At 41.8% G+C, this 19,991-nt stretch overlaps 2 pseudogenes; both read right to left on the reverse strand.

The window, feature by feature from the left end:
• Positions 1–648: 648 nt before the first annotated feature.
• LOC147914332 (serine/threonine-protein kinase 33-like) lies at positions 649–1,505 on the reverse strand (annotated as a pseudogene).
• Positions 1,506–19,375: 17,870 nt separating this feature from the next.
• On the reverse strand, positions 19,376–19,476 carry LOC147914333 (U6 spliceosomal RNA; annotated as a pseudogene).
• Positions 19,477–19,991: the final 515 nt, after the last annotated feature.

Consider the following 19,991-nt stretch of genomic DNA (forward strand, 5'->3'; position numbering starts at 1 on the left):
TTGAGCCCAACTGGAAAGAGTTTGCTAGATGTGGAGCCTGAAGAGAACATGTGCAAACTGTCCGTTTTTCCCTCTTACTGGTCACAGGAGATATTCTTTCACAAGCAGAGGGCTGGTTTTCCTCCTTTTCAATTGAAGTGTTATGACACCAGGGACACGTCTCCTGGTGGTAACTTCTCAACTGTCCTCGAATGGAGTGATTGCTCTTTTGATCTGCTATGTTTCCCTCATCAGTCCTTGAGTTGTTTTTCCATTCTTAAATAATTTCTAGCACATTGGTTGATCTTGCCAGAGAAAATGTATTCCCTGCTAACCACTGTTATCTAGCAGTTCCTCAGCTGTGATTCTGGGAGCAAGATCCGCTTTTATAGACTGTTTCAAAATGCTTTTAGCACAATCAGTTATAGAATCCCAAAGTGGATCTTCAAAATGTAGTTCTCTCTTTTTTACTAATTCAAAAATTTCTCTTCTGAGCTTGCCGTAAAGGGTGGTTCTCACATAACAACATGTCCTTATGCATCTATGACCCAATGTCACAGTGCTGTCTATGGCTGTGGACATTGATGCCTGCAGGGGTCCCACATGTGACGCACAGCATGGCTTCCCCACAGCTAAGCCAAAATGACCTTTATGTTGAAGTTGTTAGCGTCAATAAAGCTGCTTTAAACCGGTGCTTGCCAGTTGCAGATCTCCGTGTACGCTGTTGTGAAGATGTGCTTCAGCTGAGGGGAGTAAGGCTCTGGATGATCGACCTTGACTTGCTCTCGGGATTTCTCTGAGTTCTGCCTCCTCACAAAGCTCCACCACAAGGTACATTCACTTAGGTTCTCAAACACTTGCTCCAGGCATGTGGTGTGTTTGTAATTCATACTCTAATTTTAGGAAGCTCGACCCTCGTCCAAGTAACTTCACAGTGGAGCTTCTAACCTATCTTTATTTGCCCACTTTGTTTCTGTTTCCTTGTGTCCAACCTCAGGGACCACTCAAAGTTCCTGTGTCCCGGTGTTCTTCCAAAGGTGCAGATTTCCTGGAGAGTAGCTCCATCGTCCAGCTTTATATAAGCAGCTTTTCCTTCTGCAAAGGACCCCTGAAACCATTGTTGAGATGTTTTTCTCTTTGCATTTGATGTTCTTGAGGGCTATTCTGTGAGAAAGAAATGTATCTTTGATGGTTGGGAGGGCAGTGAATTAGCTGACAAGGCCACACAGGAATGGGATTAGGGGATGGGCTGTTGACCTTTGCTGAGACTATAGAATCTTCAATATTTACCAAATCTTACCCAGAGGCAATGTCTCTGCTGGTAATTTTTTCTTTTTTTTCTCTCTGGTTAAACTACAAAATTCTACTTACAAATTCTGAACTACCAATGCTTGATGTATCTCACATTTCCACCACTGAAATGGGAGAAACCTTTGTTTCACAAGAACATACACAAAGCCTGTCTTCTGAGCATTAGCGACACTTGGGGCATTGGTGGATTCTCTAGCCAAGCCACTAGCAGCCATCTGCTTAACTCTGTAACAAAAGCAACTTGAAAAGAAAGGTGTTTCCACTGTTTGAGGCAAAGAACCAAACCAAAAAAGATACGGTAAGCTGATGGCCGATTGGTGAGGTCCGTAGTTCAATGATGTACCACACTCATCTTCTCACAGGGGGCCTATAGCAACTTCAATTTAAACTTTTAAAAATGGTTCATGTCCCAAGACAGAGTGGAGGTGAGAAGGTGCAGATGAATGGGAACTATCAGGGACCAGCCCAAACACTGGACCTGGGGGAAATGGTGTCCAAGGGCTCTGCCCCAGGAGAGACTAGGAGACTAGACTAGACCAGAGACCCTCAGCCTGTTCCCTCTGCAGTGTCATCCTGATCCTGAGGGGCCATGCCCTTGCTTGGTCTACAAAGACCAGGGGGTCAAGGGGCCAAGGGCTCTAAAATTAGGCAGCAGGGGCAGTGGGTAGAGTGATTTTCCTTAGAAGGGGCTCTGGGTGGGCAAATTCCAAATGATATGGCATACTGGGGTTAATCAAGGGCATGGATCCACCAGGAAAGGAAAAAAACTTAGAAAATTATGTACACGTTTATAAAGATAAAAGCTAAATGAAGGTTAAGAAGTCAAGTAAAAACATGAAAATCATACCTTTTAGTGTTAACTGTAGTCTTCAGGCACACTGTTGGAAGAAAATGCAATTTCTAATCTTAGGTCTGGAGCAAACATTTCAAGAAACAAAACAGTTTTAGCTGACAGAGAGCAGGACTAAGAAAGGGTATGTATTGTAAACAACGCTTTTATTGCTGAACTAAAGACCAGTCTCCTCTTTACCCTTGGAAACAGAGTCCTTAATGCCTTTAAGTCTAATTAGACCAGAGAAACAAAGATCAGGAAACCCAGAACCCTTGATATTGGTTTTGGCAATGATTTTTTTGGATTTAACACCAAAAGCAAAGGCAACAAAAGGAAAAATAAACAAGTGGGACAACATCAAACTAAAAACTTCTGCACAGCAAAGGAAACTATCAACAAAATGAAAAGGCAGTCTACAGAATGGGAGAAAATATTTGCAAATAATATCTGCAAGGGTTAACATATGCAAATCATATCTGCAAGAGTTTGCATATGGTTATATCATACCATATCATAAAGGGTTAATATGAAAAATATATAAAGAACTCATATAACTCAATGGCAAAAACAAACAAACAATCTGATTTAAAAAAGAGCAGAGGATCTGAATAGATATTTATCCAAAGAAGACATACAGATGGCCAAGAGGTACATGAACAAATGCTCAACATCACTAATCATCAGGGAAACGCAAATCAAAACCACAATGAGATATCACCTCACACCTGTTAGAACGGCTATTCTCAAAAAGAAAGAAATAACAAATGTTGGCGAGGATGTGGAGAAAAGGGAACCTTGGCGCACTGTTGATGGGAATGTAATTTGGTGCAGCCACTATGGAAAACAGTATGGAGGTTCCTCAAAAAATTAAAACTAGAACTACCATATGATCCAGCAATTCCGCTTCTGGGTATTTATCTGAAGGAAGCAAAATCACTATCTTGAAAAGATATTTGCATCCTTATGTTCATTGCAGCACTTTTTACAATAGCCAAGACAACCTAAGTATCCATTGATGATTGAATGAATAAAGAAGTTGTGGTATATAAATACAATGGAATATTATTCAGCCATAAAAAGAAGGAAATTCTACCATTTGCAACAAAACGGATGGACCTTGAGGACATTATGCTAAGTGAAATGTCAGAGAAAGACAAATACTGTATAATATCACTTATATGTGGAATCTGAAAAAAACAAAAGCAACCCAACTCCTAGATACAGAGAGTAGACTGGTGATTGCCAGAAGCAGGGGGGTAGGGGGTGGGTGAAATAGGTGAATGTGGTCAAAAGGTACAAACTTCCGGTTATAAGATGAATAAGTCCCGGGGATATAATTTACAGCATGGTGACTACAGTTAACAATACTGTACTGTATATTTAAAAGTTGTTAAGAAAGATGTTAAAAGTTCTCATCATAAGAAAAAAAAATTGTAACTATGTGGGGTGATGGATGTTAACAAGACTCACTGTGGTGATCATTTTGCAATGTATATATGTATAGCAATGTATATATGTATAGAATCATTATGTTCTACACCTGAAACTAATATAATGTTATACGTCAATTATATCTCACTTAAAAAACACAAAAAATAATAATAAAAAGAGAAAAGGCATAACCAATTCAGGGAACTCATGCGTTCTGTTGCATTTGGAACTGGGCTGGGTACCAAATTCTGTATCAGTCAGGGTTCAATTGGAGCAGCAGGAGCACCTGACTCAGTTGTGGCTGCCCTTGCAGCAGGCTCTGTATGCCTGCCGTCTTTGTGTCTGACGCTGGAGCCAAGTCCCACAGGCGGTTAGGAGGAGAAGACGGTTGTGGAGTAGGCAAGAGCAAGCACAAGCTGGAACCACCTGCAGAAACAGGAGCCCACGAGGACGGCCTGGGACCCGTGTCTGCTCTCGTTACCTTTGATCTTGGTGGCGTGGGTCCTTCACCATGACGCTAAACATGCACACCTGGTCCGGGCGTCAGAGGAGCTGAACGAGGGTCCAGAGGCAGGGGGAGCAGCTGCAGGCTTGGCTGCGGCCTCACGCCGCTGAGAGGAGCCAGACGGTAAGCGAAGACGCAAGTGAGCCACAGCGTGGCTGCTGCTTCTCTCCCACCCTCCAAATCTCCCACCAGAGCCTCTCGTCACCCACTCTAACCGGAAATCTCCGAGGAAGGGAATTCTGGGACATGCGGCTCACCCTAGCAAGTGGACACACTGCAAGGCCACCACAGCCAGAGTGGATTTCTTTCTCAGATTGTTGTATGAACAGGCCTATGCTTACAGAATCTCAAGGGAGACTTCATGGTTATTAACTTTTCTACTGGAAGCTGCTAGACAGGTAGGTTCCCTGTGGGTTCCCTTTGATTCTGGTCAATTTCCTGCCTGCCCACTCTTCCACTGAGTTTGTAGCCACTTCAGGTGTCCTGGCTTTCGGCAGGGCCTCATTGTTTGTGGACTCAAGGCCTGGTATCTTGTTCCCTTGCTCATGGCTTTCAATCCTGAGGCTCTGGGTCCCTGACATCAGCGTTTGCTCCCACTCCAGGGCAGCCCCATCTCTTGAATTTGCTCTATTTTAAGCTTACAGGTTTGGTTTTTCTTGGCGGGGGGGAGTGGGGTGGAGATGTCCTTTACTTTCTTGTGAGCACAGTGATGCATTCAAAATTATGTTTGACGATGCTGGCCTGGTGGTGCAAGTGGTTAAGTGCGTGCGCTCTGCTTCAGTGGCCCAGGGTTTGCAGGTTCGGATCCCAGGCGCGCACCAACGCACTGCTTGGTAAGCCATGCTGTGGCGGCGTCCCATATAAAGTAGAGGGAGATGGGCATGGATGTTAGGTCAGGGCCAGTCTTCCTCAGGAAAAAAGGGTGAGGATTGGCATTGTGTGTTAGCTCAGGGCTAGTCCTCCTCACAAAAAAAAAAAAAATTATGTTTGATGAATTCATCCAGAATTTGGGTGTTGTGTGATGGCAGGTATTGCAGAACATCTGGTCCAGCTGCTGGAAGTTTCTAAACTGAGAGGATGTAGATAAAGCACCCAGTGTGGTAAATGCCACATGGTAGAAACCCAAGACATGTACTGATTAATACATAGATACTGGACTGTGCTGGCGGTGGGAATATCAGTTCAACAAAACAGGTACACTGCCTGCCTCCGGGGGATTCTATTTCCGTGTGGGATGGAGGGAGAGGAAAGCAATTGGCAGATAAATGGGTTAATAGCTAATCAGATATGTGTCATGAAAGAGTTAAACAAGAGGCTGAGTTAGTAAATCAGAGATACATAAATATATACAGATATATAGCAATACATATAAAAATATAAAAACTACAATCCTTCTTTCCTTTCTTCCTTCTATTGAGGGACGGAGTTGAGAAGCAAAGTAACACGTGAGAGAGAGAGTGGATGAGAACAGGTCGGAAGAATGGACGAGGTCAATCTTGCCTTGACGTTTAGTCACAGAGCCTGAGTCCTCACCCCATTGTTCGGCAGGAAGTTCAGTCTCCTGGGGCCACTTCTCCCCTGATTTTCTTGGAATCCCCCATCATGGCCCCTGGTCCGTCATTTTCTAAGAATCACATTTGGTGGTGGATCAGGCGCCCCGACGCTCCTCCGGAGGTCTGAGGACCCTGCTTTGTTGGGGGTGTTTGCTGTGGCTGGAGTGACTGAGGATTAGCAGGCCCAGAAGGAGTGGAATTAAGAAGTTGTGGCTGTGCTCCAGTTCTGCTCTGACACAGTAAGGAGAATGTCACCTTCTGTGGTCCGTTCAATCTTTAAAGGTATGTGTGTGTGTGTGCACGCGTGTGTATGTGCGTTTGTACATGTGTGCATTTGTGGAGGGGTGCTGTAATGTGCTCCAAGGCGAGGTAGCCTTGGACACACAGGGACACGGCTGACACACAGGGACACGGCTCACACCTTTGCCACCATGACTATGTGCCTGATTGGATGCCTTGCAGGTCGCGGGAGCTGGATGCTCAGACATGCTCAGTCTCGCTGGCGATTTGCTTGTCTCTGTGACTGTGGTATGTAGAGTGACAGGTTGGACTTGTAACTAACCAGTCTCAGTTATTCCTCAGAAAACAGGGAGGACACTTATCTCGGCATTACGTTCAAGGGCAAGTGGTCCAGGTCCCAAAGATTTCAGCTCTTTGATTTAATGACTGTTGTTCTCTACAAATGGTACATGCTATAAACAATGAACATGATTTTTGAGAAATATAAAAAGAAGGCTGCAAACCACCCTAAATCCAATTATCCCCCAAACACCCGCGTTAATATTTTCTGAACATTAAAATAGATACCTGTCCATGGATCTATGTGTGTGTATGTATGCACACACACACATACAGAAATAATTTCTGGAGTGGGATTATACCACACATAGTGTTTTTAAAAAAAAAATTATTAAATTTAATATTAATTGAAATCATTAGAAAAGGAAGCTGAAGTGAAACTGAAGGAAATGCTAAATTTCCAGTAAATGTTTTTCTATTACAAGAGATGGTTGCAGTACTTAAAAAATTATTATGAAGTATCTATACAGGCAGGAAGTGTAAGTCATATAACAAGTGCTATGTGTCCACCACCACCCACTAGGAAGTGGAAGGCTACAGTTGTTTCAGTTCCCCCACTGCTCCTGCCCCTCACCCCCCTGGGCTGAGACAAGTGCTGGCATCAGCTGGTTTGGAGCCTGGAGCCCATGCCCCCTCCCAAGTGCCCAGTGTGGGTTCCAGGGCCTCGGCCCTCACCAAGAGCTCTTTCTCTTGGCCAGGTGTGTGGCTGGGCTGGTGTGCTGGTAGCTGGGTTACAAGGGCACTGCCTGTCTCTCATAAAAGTCACCATTAGTGGCCCTCAGCAACCACCCTGGGTCGCTGCCACATCAGAAGTGCAATTTCAGAAAGTGAGAGCAAATGATTAGATTTGAGGACCCTAAAGGCTCCTTCTCCAGCCCCTTGTTGCTGACTTGGGATTACTCAGATGTTCTGATTAGCGAACCTCACGATTTTTGGATGTCTCTCTCTGTTGACTTCGGGATTATGAGCTCCTCAGGTCTATTAAGTTTGGCATCACTTGTTTCCCCTCTGCTTCATCTGCAGACTTATCACTGTCTGGTCTTCTGCTGGCACTGCTGTGGCTTGCAGGAATTGCCATGGATTTATTTTAATTATTTATATTTTTTTATTATTTCAGTGGGATTTGGCAGAGAGAAAAGGTAAATATTTGAATGGCAAGTCTCATTCTATTCTTATAGAATATATCTATATCTATATCTAGATAGAACCATATACAGTATATAAAACAATGAGAAGAAAAGCAGGCACTATGTAAGAAGTAGTGGAAAGTTTTGAATCTCTCATGGGTTCTCCTCCATTTATTAATCATGCTTCTGACCCTGAATCTTAAATACATTTACTAAATTATTACTAGTATCTTTATCTTTTCAGGTGACTTATTATTATTTTTCCCTCTTTTAAAAAAATTATTATTTTTCAGCTTTATTGAGGTATAACTGACAAAATTATGAGATACTTAAAGAGTACAACATAATGATTTGATATATGTATACTTTGTGAAAGGATTCCCCCATTGAGTTAATTAACACGTTCACGTGACTTATTAAGGCTGTGCACCGGCATTTGATGATACAGGGCTAGCAAAAGTGCACGGCAGGCCCCAGGGTGGGCAGGAGGATGGTGCAATTTGGACAGAGGATTTGCTAAGTCTGTTTTCTAATCACCCCGGGTTGACTGAGTTAATTTTAAAGTTGTTTGGGGGACTACAGGAACCCGATGTCAGCTTTAGAGCTTGGCTTCTGGGCTGGATGTTTTCTTTGCCCTACAGGTCTGCTCTAGCCTGTTCTCCTCATGGTGATGATCCCGACTGAACCAATGGGCTTCCTTGCCCTCCAGCTCTTGCATAGCTTCAGTCAGTGGGTGGGGGAGGAGAGTGGAGTTGGGGTATTTGTCCTCCTGGACCCCTGTTCCCTGTGGGCTGGCCTTGGAGGGCTGTGTCTTTGACAGAAGATCACAGCTCCTCTCAAGATGGCATACTCTACGAGACTTTCGCCTTCCGGTGGGTAACCACTCCTTCCCCTCCTCCCCTGAGTCCTGAGCGTTTACAGTCCCAGCGACGCTAGTCCGGGGGGACCGCACTGTTCCTTGTGGTTTCCATATACAATTGTAAGTTGTTCTTTTATTTCATATTTCTTGAATTATCCAAATTTGAGCAGGTCATCTCTTTCCTGCTGGAACCCTGACTTACAGGTTCTATGAACAATTGTCATGAATGAGGCATGCTATTAATGACCTGATTCTAAGAGGACTAAGGATGGCAGATAATATAGGACAGGTTTTGACATTTCAGTGTGTGCAGTCTTGGTTTTACACTGCTCTGATTTCTTACAAACTGTGTGATCCTGGACAGGCAAGCCCAGCCCCGACGGCAGCTGCAGGAGAGAGAGATCAGCATTGAATTTTCCACTTTGGGGTTGGAATTCCTTCCCTACTTTATTCCTAAATCATCCCTAGTGTATAATGTAATTAAAAGTACTTCTAGGACACTTAAAAAACCCTCTTTCCTCCCATGCTGCCTGGCTAACAGAGAGCCAAGGGGTCTGCTCAGGGAGGGCACAGATTCCTGGTGTTCAGTGAATTTGGCTAAATGACAGCCACACTTACGTTGGCAGGCGAGTCTGAGAGATGCTCAGATCAGCAGGAATTTAGCTTAAGGGAGCACCTTCCCCTTACCCATCGGACAAACTGAGCTACTGCAGGATCCCACAAGCTGCATTCCACTGGCAGGTCGCAAGCTCCTTAGGGCAAGGGTCTTGGATGATTTGTCCTGTACGTCTCAACTCACCAGTGTCTGGCAAATAGAGATGCCCAATCAGTGCTTGTTGAACAAGTAGTTAGACTCTTATGACTCCAGGGAGCTCAGAAGGCCATCTCTCAATTCCCCCGCCTCCAGGGGGCTTGCAACAAAGCAAAACACTCTCCAGTGTGAGTGAGGAGGGCCTTCCAGAGCTTATTCATCCACACATTTAAAATCATTCTCTAATTGAATGTTATATAATTGCAGGTTAAGCTAATTTAGTTGGATGTAAATAAAAATGAATGGTAAGACCTTTATAATAGTTCTTTTTATATCTGAAGGCATTCAAACCTTCCCTGGCTTCTTTCTCTTTCTTTTCTTTCTGGACTAAATTATCCCAATTTTTAAAAATTTTCCCAGGCCTCAAATCCAATAGAGTATGATGAAATTGGCTGAACCCGTTTGAGTTTATACTGTACCTGGTGTGGAGACAGCATTGCCTAGACTTACTGTCTTACAGTTCAGCGCGTTTAAGAATCAGAATGATTCAGTAGCTAGTCACCCGGACTAGGTCGCCTCCTTGAAGCCCCCTCATCCCCTTTAGTAGTGTCAGCGGAGATGGGTGGCAAGGAGGGGGTTCACTGAAGATAGATCTTTTAGTCCAACCTGGGATCATGGGTTCTAGGAAGCATGGTGGCATCAAACCTCTACATTCTCTAATCATAGGCCAGTTCACTCACAAGGGAGAGAGAGGAGTTAGCTGGGAAAGAATGAAGTGTGTTTTTTCCTGCAGATTTTTATCAGTCTATCTCTTGAGTAAACTGGAACAGAAAAAACTAGAGGAAAAATAAGTAAGTCTTCCCTTTTAATCACCTGAAGCAGGGGCACTGAACAACCGTCAGCAAAACCAGCCTCGATTTCTAAGAGAAGAGAAGAAAGCACACCCATTGATTTTCCGGTCCCTGGTTGAGTCCAGGGCTTGGAAATGATCTGAGTGGGTGTGGCAAATACTCACTTCCAAGCCAGCAGTGTGCACGGTCCTAGTGGTGGAGCCGGAGCGCCTCAGGACAAGATTCTGTCTTGAGCAGCCCCTGAAAGACCCCATTCACCAGTGCACAGGCCTTATCTTAAAAGACACGCTGAACTGTGGCCTGCATCTATATTGAGGTGGAAAACAGTTTATTTTATTAACAAGAGGCCCTGGATTTACATCTTACTTTTGGATTGAGCTCTGTGCAGAAGGTGAAGCTCTAAGTGTCTGCTGAAACCAAGGCCCTTACTCTGCCAAAGAGGGGGTGATGTTTTGGAGGGGAGAGGTGCTCTCAAACAGGAGGGCCAGAGAGAAAGAAAAGAGAGAAAGGAGAAGGGGAAAGAGAGGAGCTAGCAAGGTGGGATCAATTGAGGGGCCAGGTCTATGAGGCTGGGGCAGACAACGGATATTTTTGGAATGAAGACGCTCAAAGCATGTGTTGTTCAGGCTGTGCATGGAGTAAATTGCACATCTAAAGAGAGCAATTCACTTTGCAGGTGTGAATATTTGAACTTGAATATTTATTATGATTATCCACCAGATGTCAGTAAAGTGTCTCATTCTAGGCAGAGAAGAATACTAAAGGCAATTTTGCGACAGATGAAAGTATCTCGAGGAAGGGATGCTTTAAAAAAATTCGCACAAAGGAATAGTATATGCTAGCAAATTCCTGATTTTTGGCCTTCTTCCACTTACTATTTAAAACGTCTTCCTCTTACACCACTCCAAAAAAAGAAAGAAAAGAAAAAAAGAAAACACTCCCAAATTTTCTACCCTCTGTGAAGCCATCATGTCCAAAATCTGCAACAAAACAACCGAACCATATAGAACACAACTTTTACTGTCCCCAAGTGCATGCTCTATTGCAAGTGCCTTTCGTGTGCTTCTCATAACACACCCCGCTTCTCTTCGGGTATTTACAGTACGTAATCTGTGACTATCTGTGTTCGTCCCTGCTTCTCCTAGAAGCTTGTAAACCTCTTTTAAATCAATAATTTACCTTTTTATTTAAATTATGCATACTTATAGTTAAAAGTTAAGTATTACTATTAGGCTTTAATGAAAACTAGCCATCACCTACCCCACCCTCTGGTCTCCCAGTCCCACTTCTCGGATGTAGCTCTTTCACCTGTTTCTTTTGCTGTATACATTCATACACCTAAATAATTTGCTTCAATGTCTATTTCTTGATTTATCAGATTTTTCAGTGCCTTCCTGTTACAGTGGTTGAGTATATTAGTCAGGCTAAGCACCGCTAGCTGCTATAACACACAAACTCTCCATCATGCTAGCTTAACACAGTAAAGGTTTCTTTCCCAGAGTAGGTCATCAGGGGAGTAGGAGATTGTTCTCCACACAGTCAGAACTCAGGCTCTTTTCATCCTTTGATGCCACCATTTTTGATATGTGGCTTCCAAGTTTCCCCCAGAACAGGAAGAGGGAGCAGAGGATTCAATGTGGGGATGAGGCCAGCGAGGTGGGGAAGGCAGAGAGTTGGTGTTAGAAAAGCAGAGGGGAGGAAGTACATCAGGTCAGAGGGAGTGATAGACTGTGCCTTGCACAGAAAGGAGAGAACGACTGCTGGAGTTAGCAGCACGGATGTCACTGTGACCAAGCTAAGATTGTGGGGTGAAAAATGTGATTGGTGTGGGCCTCAGAAGGAGAGAGAGCATCTCAGACAGTTTTGCAGACCCTTTGTATGGAGAAACAGGGAGGATGCTGAAGGAGGAAGGGGGATGCCAGCTAGCTCCTACGCTGGCAGGCCGGCCATTAGAGACGGGGGAAGGTGGCGTAGGACGGAGGAGGTCTTGGAGCGGCTCCCTGGACTAGCCCTCGGCGCGGGCCCGCGCTCCGCTCGCGTCAGGAACAGGCGGGGAGGGCGCGCGGGCGCGGAAGCTGCAGCAGGTGGAGGGGCTGCCTGTGGTGAGCACAGTGTGGGGGAGTTTTTTCAAGCGTTAGGTTTTTCAGGGAACGAGAGGTGAGGTTATTAGCTGAGAGTTGAGGACGACGGTAAGCTGAGAGGTGGGTTTAAACTTTATTTCTTCTTTTTGAAAAATTCTTTTACAGTCATTTGAGAGAGATTTGGGCAGGGAATACGGGTGTTCCCCCTGCCACGTTTAACAGGGAGTCCAATTCTAAACCGCTGAAAATTCCAGCCCTACTCTCCTTTGCATCTGCCAGGGCCTGAACCGTAAACTCGCAATACATGTTTGCTCAGCTGAGGGGAATTTTCGTCCTGGTTACATTCGGCTTTTCCATTGCTTTTTTGACGTTTTTTCCTTATCACCTTCACAAACTTGAGAAAATGAAAGATTAGCGTGTTAAAGGCAGGCTTCTCCATCCTTTCTCGCTGGGGTTTTGTGTTTCCGGATTGGCCCTGTTCTCAGGCATGCGCCCTGAGCCACATCTCCGCGGGACGCGGAGGGATCTGAAGCAGTCGAGGCGCCCGCGGCGTCGGCACCCTGTTCTGGGTTGTTTCACGGTGTGTCCGGCCGCCTCCAGCCGGCATTTCAGAACCGGGCTCCCGGCTCCGCGGTTTCCTGCCCCAGTGAAAAGCGCCGCCTTCGTGCAGGGAGCGCCGTGTCCAGGCGCTGGTTCTATCATCTGGATGCAGTGGATTGTCACTCATATTATGGCCTTTGAATTGAGATTTAAAGCACTTACAGGACCAGATTCAGAGGGTGAGGGAGCTGGTTATTGCCGCCAGAGAGAACACACGTCCACGTGGCAAGCGTGTGAAATTAACTTAAAAACAAGAGGAACCTACATTTATTGAGGCTCATTTAATCCTGACAGCTTCTCCTTGAGGATTATTATACCTGTTTTACAGATCAAGACACTGAGGCACACAGAAGCCCAGTGACTTCTGAGGTCAGACGCTTGGAAGTGACAGGCAGGCTGTAGACTGAGCCCAGTGGCTCCAGAGCCAAGCTCCCCCAACTTCTGTGTGGACTCCTGGAGCCCCTACTTTCCTGTCTCTCAAATGGGAGGATGAGCGTGTACCTTGCAGAGTCATGCTGAGAATTAAGTGAGATAATGCATTTAAAATACTGGCATATCACAGGAACTTACTAAGAGTTTTGTTAGTATTTAAAGTTGTTTTTCTCTTTTTTTTTTTGTAACAAGAAATACAAAGATGGTAATAATATTTGAGCCATTTGGTAAGAAATACATGAAAAGCCCACTGATCTGCAAAGTTCTTGTTCTTATAGTTCTTTCCATTGTATTGTTGCAGGAATTCGTTTTGGGAGCATAAAGTATAACTACAATTTATCCTGTACATTTCATTAGTTAAATAAAAGTTCACAATTCAATGTTTTTTTTTTTTTTTAGTTGAAGTTAACTTTTTTTTTTTTGCAGGGGAAGATTCGTCCTAAGCTAACACCTGTTGCCAGTCTTCCTCCTTTTTTCTTCCTTTCTCCCCTCCCGGAAGCCCCAGTACTTGTTTGTATATTCTAGTCCTAAGTTCTGGTTCTTTTATGTGAGCTCCTGCCGCAGCATGGCTACTGCTGGACGAGTGGTGTGGTTCCAGAGCCAGAAGCAAACCTGGCCGCTGAATTGGAGCAGCTGAACTTTAACCGCTAGGCCATCAGGGCTGGCTCCAATTCAATGTTTTTTTAAAGGGAAAGAAAAACTAATAATATTCAGAATAAAGCACCACCTCATTTCTTTTTCAGTTTTCATAAGGTATTTATTTTTCTCTACAAGTCCCTCATTTTTTCATTAATAATCCGGAATATTGAGAAGACCAGACCCGTTTTCAGCTGAAAAATTACAAAACAAGGAGAACGTATTTTAAATGAGGATTTGTAGGTTTCCTCTCCACCAGGCTATTTCATTATTAGTAGTAAAGTGGGTGAGGGTCAAGTTGTCAGGAAGACCGTGGATGTGGGTCAGGAGACTGGGCACCCGTCCCAGCTCTGCCTCTTACCTGCTGTGAAATCTTGGGTAGGTAGCCAACTTCTCCACAGTCAATTTCCTTGTTTGAAGTTGGAGATAAAGCTTCCCTTAGTCCCAGGAACACTAGTTCCATGAGATACTAGTAGATGGCAAAGAAAAAAGTGTTTCATGGTTAAATACATCTGGGAGATTCTGCATTAGACAAAGTGTCTCTACCAAGGGCCTTCTTGGGGCCTTTGATGTGTTAATGACACTGTCAATATCTAAGACACGGATGTAGTGTTTCCTGCATTAACTTCCTCGAAGAACTGCTTTGTCAAAGAATCTCTCTCACACTTTTAGAAACAATGGGATAATATACATAAAATGTAAAACTTTTAATAAATATTAGTAAATGATAATCATTAGCTATTTGGCCATTCGTGTAACATTTAAAGAACCAAGTAAAATCTCTTAACTAGAAGACTTTCCCCCGTAATTTCTCCATATCTTCTACTGCTGGGAAAAACACTCTTGTAGGTTATTGGGGCAATTCTTATTGATACTTCATCTTTGCCCAAAATCACTTCTAAGTTTAAATGTCTTTACTATAGAATATGTGACTCACATGTTAGCGTAACTCACTATATATATATTATTATTATTATTACAAAATTGCTTTCCTTTGTTTCAAATCCTAGATGCTTACACTGAGAAAAATTTTTGGCTCAAGAAGACATGAGCAGACAGAAGCAAAGGCCCCCAGTGTGATGGGGTAGGCATTATGAAGATGACCGATTCTGCTTTTTATTTTTGTAAGAGATAGGGAGTCTGTCAGGGGAAGGAATGCTTATGTGTGTTGTGTTATCAGAATGTTGCCTGATTTCATCATCCACCAGTACTAGACTAGGGATAGGGTCTGTCCTCTGCTCTCTTGTAGGACTGCCAGGAGAACTGTAAGGTGACAAATACAGGACCATTTTTCTTACTGCTTTCCCTCACTTTCTTCTATTTAATAGGGAAGTTCTGACTTAAAATGTGAATAAAAATAAAACCATAGATATTAATTTGCTGAATTCTGAACCAAATCAATGTACAAGATGATCCATTTTGGGGACAAAACAAATATTTCAAACTTTAAAAATTATATTTTTTGTGTGTGTTTCTATATAAATGTGGTAGTATAATATTATAATTATATATTGTATAAATATATATAATATGGCATTATGCTAACATGTATGTATAATATTTATAAAGTTTATGCTAAAAATATAAATTTATAAAATTTATACTATAAAATTTATACTAATATTTATAAAAATAAATGTTGTGCAATCAAAAGAATTAAAAAACTCTTAGTCTGACTTTTGTAACTTTGCTTATTTCTATGGAACTTTGTACCTTAAGGATTTTTAATAGAGGAGTGCTGTCTATGAAACTTTTTCATGACGTGAGTCACATTGGGGGTATGGATGCGGATTGTTTTAACTCCATGTCGCCGTCAGGTCTGTAGGTTCCTATGCCCTGCCACTAACCAACCACAGAGTACGGCAATGCTTGGTATCTTTTTTTCCCCATCTCCTCCCTCACTTTTACATTGGTTGTTATATCTCCTGACAACTGCTTCCCTCTGCCCACCTCCATCAGTATTTGTGATTTATTTTGGGAAGGACACTAGAGGAGCAAGTGTAATCGGACTGCACTGAAATGAACTCTCGGCTCTAAGTAACAGGCTGTCCTTCAGTTGCCGCGAGTGCAGGGCTGCAAAGCAGGGCCTGAGCCACCTTCTGTGCTTCTTTCTAGAATCAGAATTTTGTTTGGTGTGGATGTTTACTCTCTGGACGAGTGTCTGTGACTGCAGTGATTTCAGAAATAACTTTCTAAAAGTTATAGAATATATAATACTCATTTTAGAGAATTTGGAAAAGACAGAAAGGTACAAAAAGGATAATTAAAAAAATTACAATTTCACAGTTGGGAGTAACCACTATAAACATTTGCATGTATTTCTTCCTTTTTTATTTGCATATATATTTCGTGTATTTATTTTATGCATATTTTACAAAATTTGGTTTATACTGCATTTAAGGTTTTATGCTGTACATTTTCATTTGACAGTGTTAATAAGAATCTCCTATGTAATCACACTGTCTTCAAAATCTACACCCATGTTAATGGCCACATTCATCACACGAATATACAACAATTTATCTGACTATCCCCATGTTATTGGAAGTGTTTGATATTTTATAAAGCACTATGATGAAAAACCTCGTAAATAAATATTGGCCCCATCTCTAATCATTTTTTAGGCTAAATTCTCAAAATGAAAATCCTGGGTAGAATATATGAAATGTGATGAGCATTCTTTTTTTTTTTTATATATATTTTTTTTAATTTAATTTTTTATTTATTGCAGTAACATTGGTTTATAACATTGTATAAATTTCAGGTGTACATCATTATACTTCTATTTCTGCATAGATTGCATCATGTTCACCACCCAAATACTAATTACTACCCATCACCACACACATGTGGTGAGTTATCCTTTTCGCTCTTCTCCCTTCCCACTTCCCTCTTCCTCTCTGGTAACCACCAATCCAATATCTGTCTCTACGTGTTTGTTTATTGTTGTTATTATCTACTACTTAATGAAGGAAATCATACGGTATTTGACCTTCTCCCTCTGACTTATTTCGCTTTGTGTAATACCCCAAATGTCCATCCATATTGTCACAAATGGCTGGATTTCATCGTTTCTTATGGCTGAGTAGTATTCCATTGGGTATATATACCACATCTTCTTTATCCATTCGTCCCTTGATGGGCATTTAGGTTGCTTCCAAGTCTTGGCTGTTGTGAATAATGCTGCAATGAACACAGTAGTGCATTGATCTTTACTCATTGGTGTTTTCAAGTTCTTTGGATAAATACCCAGCAGTGGAATAGCTGGATCATATGGTAGTACTATCATTGATTTTTTGAGGAATCTCCATACTGTTTTCCATAGTGGCTGCACCAGTTTGCACTCCCACCAGCAGTGTATGAGAGTTCCCTTCTCTCTACATCCTCTCCAACGTATGTTGTTTCCTGTCTTGTTAATTATAGCCATTCTGACGGGCGTGAGGTGATATCTCATTGTAGTTTTGATTTGCATTTCCCTGATAGTTAGTGATTTTGAACATCTTTTCATGTGTCTGTTGGCCATCTGTATATCTTCTTTGGAGAAATGTCTGTTCAGGTCTTTTGCCCATTTTTTAATTGGGTTGTTAGTTTTTTTGTTGTTGAGATGCATGAGTTCTTTATATATTTTGGAGATTAAGCCCTTATCAGAAGTATGGTTTGCAAATATCTTCTCCCAATTTTTAGGTTGTCTTTTTGTTTTGTTGATGGTTTCCTTTGCTGTGCAGAAGCTTTTTAGTTTGATGTAGTCCCATTTGTTTATTTTTTCTATTGTTTCTCTTGCCCGGTCAGACATGGTGCTTGAAAATATGTTGCTAAGACCAATGTCGAAGAGTGTACTGCCTATGTTTTCTTCTAGAAGTTTCATAGTTTCAGGTCTTACATTCAAGTCTTTAATCCATTTGGAGTTAATTTTTGTGTAGGGTGTAAGGTAGGGATCTACTTTCATTTTTTTGCATGTGGCTATCCAGTTTTCCCAACACCATTTGTTGAAGAGACTTTCTTTTCTCCATTGTGTGTTCTTGACTCCTTTGTCAAAGATTAGCTGTCCATAGATGTGTGGGTTTATTTCTGGGCTTTCGATTCTATTCCATTGATCTGTGTGTCTGTTTTTGTGCCAGTACCATGCTGTTTTGGTTCTATACCTTTGTAGTATATTTTACAATCAGGGAGTGTGATACCTCCAGCTTTGTTCTTTTTTCTCAGGATTCCTTTAGCTATTCGGGGTCTTTTGTTGTTCCATATAAATTTTAGGATTCTTTGTTCTATTTCTGTGAAAAATGTTGTTGGAACTTTGATAGGGATTGCATTGAATCTATAGATGGCTTTAGGAAGTATGGACATCTTAACTATGTTAATTCTTCCAATCCAAGAGCATGGAATATCTTTCCATTTCTTTGTGTCTTCTTCAATTTCTTTCAGCAATGTTTTATAGTTTTCGGTGTACAGATCTTTCACCTCTTTGGTTAAGTTTATTCCCAGGTATTTTATTCTTTTTGTTGCAATTGTAAATGGGATGGTATTCTTAATTTCTCTTTCTGCTACTTCGTTGTTAGTGTATAGAAATGCAACTGATTTTTGTATGTTGATTTTGTATCCTGCAACTTTACCATATTTGTTTATTACTTCTAAAAGTTTTCTGGTGGATTCTTTAGGGTTTTCTATATATAAAATCATGTCATCTGCAAATAGTGACAATTTCACTTCTTCCTTTCCAATTTGGATCCCTTTTATTTCTTTCTCTTGCCTGATTGCTCTGGCTAGGACTTCCAGTACTATTTTAAATAGGAGTGGTGACAGTGGGCATCCTTGTCTGGTTCCTGTTCTTAGAGGGATGGCTATCAGTTTTTCACCATTGAGGATGATATTAGCTGTGGGTTTGTCATATATGGTCTTTATTATGTTGAGGTACTTTCCTTCTATACCCATTTTATTCAGAGTTTTTATCATAAATGGATGCTGTATCTTGTCAAATGCTTTCTCTGCATCCATTGAGATGATCATGTGATTTTTATTCTTCATTTTATTAATGTGGTGTATTACGTTGATTGATTTGCGAATGTTAAACCATCCCTGCATACCTGGAATAAATCCCACCTGATCATGGTGTATAATCTTTTTGACATATTGTTGTATGCGATTTGCTAGTATTTTGTTGAGGATTTTTGCATCGATGTTCGTCAGTGATATTGGCCTGTAGTTTTCTTTTTTTTGTGTTGTCCTTGTGTGGTTTTGGTATCAGGGTAATGTTGGCTTCGTAGAATGAGTTAGGGAGGTTCTCCCCCTCCTCAATTTTTTGGAAGAGTTTGAGAAAGATAGGTATTAAGTCTTCTTGGAATGTTTGGTAGAATTCACCAGGGAAGCCGTCTGGGTGATGAGCATTCTTATAGCTAAATTGTTGTGCACATCCTTAATTATTTCTGTTCACCAATTCTATGAAGCAGAATTGCTGTTCAAAGAATATGCACATTTTGTTTTACATACGTGTTTTTAAAATGGGAATAGATCTCTCTGTCTTTTTTCTAGTGATTCTGAAAGAAATAATGTGTTCTCTGTAAAAAATATTCAGACACAGAAAAGCATAAAGAAGAAAGTAAAAGTCATCTGTCTTTCCACCATTCCTGTTCACACTGTGGATTCTGTGCCCACAAACACAAATGTGTGCACAAAAGGGAGAGGGCACACACACCTATACCCAAGTACAAAAGCGGGGTTGCTTCTATACAGACTGTGTTCTATGCTGACATTTTAAGAAAATTTATACTAGAACATGGCATACTGAGAGAAATGTGCACAAACGTAAGTGTACAGCTGGATGAGCGTTCACACATGTACACCCAGATTAGAAATAGAAAAACTGGAATACCACAGAGGTTCCGTGTCATCTTTATCAGGAGCCAGGCTTACTCTGTATCATTCTAATTTTAGTACATGTGCTACTGAAAGGAGCGCTGAACGTGTGTCGGGGTGTGTTTCCACGTGAACAAAGAAACTGTGTTTCATTGAATATAAGACAGCATTGATTGTTAGTGTCCCATTGTTTTATGCACTGCTGAGAAAGAGAGAGAGAGAGAGAGAGGAAGCAAGCAAGCTGCCAATTAAACTCTAGCACGATGCTTGTAGTCTTGTAATCCTGTGTCATAACCAGCTTCTTTTTTTTAATTGAGGTATAATTGATATATAACATTATATTAGTTTCAAGTGTACATGATTCAGTATTTGTGTATATTAAGAAGTGATCACCACAATAAGTCTAGTTATCATCCATCGCCACACATATTTACAATTTTTTTTCTTGTGATAACTTTTAAGATCTACTCTCCTAGCAACTTTCAAATATGCACTACAGTTTTATTAACTGTAGTCACCATGCTGCACATCACATCCCCGAGACTTATTTATTTTATGGCTGGAACTTTGTATCTTTTGACCTCCTTCACCCGCGTCGCTCACCCCGCACCCCCCAC

Source organism: Ceratotherium simum, chromosome 20, assembly GCF_057802395.1.
Source record: "Ceratotherium simum simum isolate JZ-2026a chromosome 20, ASM5780239v1, whole genome shotgun sequence".
Classification (NCBI taxonomy): Eukaryota; Metazoa; Chordata; class Mammalia; order Perissodactyla; family Rhinocerotidae; genus Ceratotherium; species Ceratotherium simum.